Source organism: Gossypium raimondii, chromosome 3, assembly GCF_025698545.1.
Source record: "Gossypium raimondii isolate GPD5lz chromosome 3, ASM2569854v1, whole genome shotgun sequence".
Taxonomy (NCBI): Eukaryota; Viridiplantae; Streptophyta; class Magnoliopsida; order Malvales; family Malvaceae; genus Gossypium; species Gossypium raimondii.
The window spans coordinates 47,661,048-47,663,952 of NC_068567.1; the positions used below are offsets into that span (position 1 = coordinate 47,661,048).

At 39.8% G+C, this 2,905-nt stretch overlaps 1 non-coding gene across 1 annotated transcript; it reads left to right on the forward strand.

Moving 5' to 3' along the window:
• Positions 1–2,337: 2,337 nt before the first annotated feature.
• Positions 2,338–2,444, forward strand: LOC128040204 (small nucleolar RNA R71). Its single transcript, XR_008194862.1, has one exon. It is a non-coding gene; the product is annotated as a small nucleolar RNA R71 (small nucleolar RNA).
• The last annotated feature ends 461 nt before the right edge of the window (positions 2,445–2,905 follow it).

Below are 2,905 nucleotides of genomic sequence, written 5' to 3' on the forward strand. Positions count from 1 at the left end.
CGATGCAAATTCTCCATCCCGTAACCATTCTAGTCAGTATCAACTCGTTATTCTCGTTTTCAATGACCATGATACCTCCTTTCTTTGGCATGCACTGGACCGAACTTACCCATGAACTATCTGAGATGGGGTAAATTATACACGCATCTAACCACTTGATGATTTCTTTCTTGACTATGTCCTTCATGATGGGGTTCAGTCTTCGTTGTCCATCAGTTGTCCCTTTTTTGCCATCTTCTAAGATAATCTTGTGCATGCATACAGATGGACTAATTCCACGAATATCAACTATGGTCCATCCGATAGCCTTCTTGAATTGTTTCAACACCAGGATAAGTTTCTCTTCTTACTCAGTAGTTAATTCTACTGAAACAATCACAGGTAGAATAGAAGAGTTTCCTAAATAAACATATTTCAAATGTGAGGGAAGTACCTTCAGTTCTAATTTAGGTGGCTCCTCGATTGACGCTTTTGGTTGGGCATTATCCCTTTTCTCTAACTCCAAAGATTCAAAGCGAGATCGCAGATTAAATCCCCTTTGATTAGCTTCTAACAAGGCTAAGTATTAATCCTCCTCTTCATCATTTGAAGGATCTGATGTCAAAATTTGTTCCAATGGGTCCTCAACATGATTGAGTTCCTTCTCCACGATTAAATCCTCTAAATCGGACACTGTATAACAATCATCAATTGTGTCAGTAAATCACATGGATTTAGAAAAGTTAAATGTTACATGATCATTCTGAACACGCATAGTAAGCTCACCCTTCTGCACACCAATAAGGGTCATTTCGGTTGCTAAGAATGGTCTTCCTAAGATGATTGGCACCTCTTTGTCTGCTTTAAAGTCTAGAATCACAAAGTCAGTAGGAAAGATAAATTTGTCTACACATACCAATACGTCCTCGATTTTTCCTTCTGGATGTGCTAAGGATCGATCTGCTAATTGAAGTGTAACCGTAGTAGGTCTAACTTCACCTTTCCCCAACTTCCTAAATACTGACATGGGCATCAAGTTGATACTCGCACCCAAGTCACATAGTGCCTTACCACAATATGTTGCTCCAATATTGCAAGGTATGGTAAAACATCCATGATCCTTCAATTTTGGGGGTAGTTTGTCTTGAAGATATGCATTGCATCCCTTTGTTAGGGCTACCGTCTCAAATTCTCCAAGCCTTCAATTTTTAGACAAGATATCCTTCATGAATTTGATGTAGTTCGACATTTGTTCAAGTGCTTCAACCAATGGGGTGTTGATAAAGTTGCTTAGTACGTCTAGGAACTTCTTGAATTGAATTTCCTACTTCTGGTTTTGAATTCTTTGAGGGTAGGGTGGTGGAGGTTTCTTTACTGGAACTGGTTGATTCGTTTTCTATGAAATTCTGCATCTAACGGAGTTATTAGTTGATCAGAATTAGCTGGCTCGGAAGTTACCTTCTCGGATTTTACAGATTCAATTTCTGGTGAAACTAGAATTTAAACACTCGGTTGAACTTCCTCTGAGTCTTGAGTGTCAGCTGGGTCCTTCTCAACTTCGACGAAATTGGGCTCTAAAGTCTTTCCGCTCCTCAATGTTAACGCTTTACAATGCTCTTTCTCTGGATTCCTCGTATTCTCCGTATCACTAGGTAAAGCACCTTGTGGTCAGTTTCTAAGTTCAGTTGCAAGCTGGCCCACTTGATTCTCCAAATTCCTTAGAGAGACATCATTTTTCACCATGTATGCCTTCAACAGATTCTCTAGGCTATTGGATGGTTCAGCTTGGGTTGGTTTCTGAGCTAGTTGGTAAAAACTAGGTGGCTGGGTCGATCTAGGTTGGACATAATTGTTACTGGTTCCTACCCCTTGGTTACTCTAGGAAATATTCGGGTGGTTTCGCCATGATGGGTTATAGAAATTGGATTGCAGTCCTTGCCTTCCTCGATTTTGGTTCTGGTTACCCATGTAATACACAGATTCTGGGTTTGATGGACATTCTTCGAACAAATGTCCTTCCCCACAATAAGCACATGCTACATTTTCAAATTGATTCAATGGTTGTGCTGCAAAAATATTACACCCATTAGTAGTAAGATTTTTTAACATTGAGGATATTGATGATACTTGAGATGCGAGTGAAGTAAGAGCATCTACTTCAACTATTCCAGCGATCGTCTTCCAGACACAGCTTGATTGGTTGGCCATTGATAATTGTTGCTGGCAATCCTCTCAATGATTTCATAAGCCTCATTATAAGACTTAGAAAGGAGAGCACCATTAGCATAAGCATCCACTACCATCCTCTTGTGAGCATTGAGACCATTATAAAATGTCTCAAGTTGTATGCAGTATGGGATTTCGTGATGAGGGCACTTTCGTAATAATTATTTGTACCTTTCACATTCCTCATACAATGACTCATCATCCATTTGCTAGAAAGCAGTGATCTCGTTCCTCAACTTAGAATTCTTGCAAGTCGGGAAATACTTCATAAGGAATTTTTCTGCTAACTCTTGCCATATTGAAGTTGAGTTTGGTGGCAATGAGTTCAACCAAGCTCGAGCTTTGTCCCTTAATAAATATGGGAACAGCTTCAATCATAATGTATCTTCGGGTACTCTGGCAAACTTGAAAGAATTGCTCACCTCCATAAACAGTCTTAGGTGTAGGTGAGGATCTTCGGTAGGCATTCCACTAAATTGGACCACTGTCTGAAGCATCTGAAACATGACTGGCTTCAACTCAAACTGTTTAGCCTCAATTTCGGGTCTCCTAACACCCGGATTAAGATCATGAAATACTGGTACGACATACTGTCTCAAAGCTCTATCCTTATCATCAGCAATAGGGATAGGATTTTGAGCAAGGTTTGCTCTGTTTCCTTGATTCAGAATTTTAAAGTTCATCTCTTCAGTCATTCTCT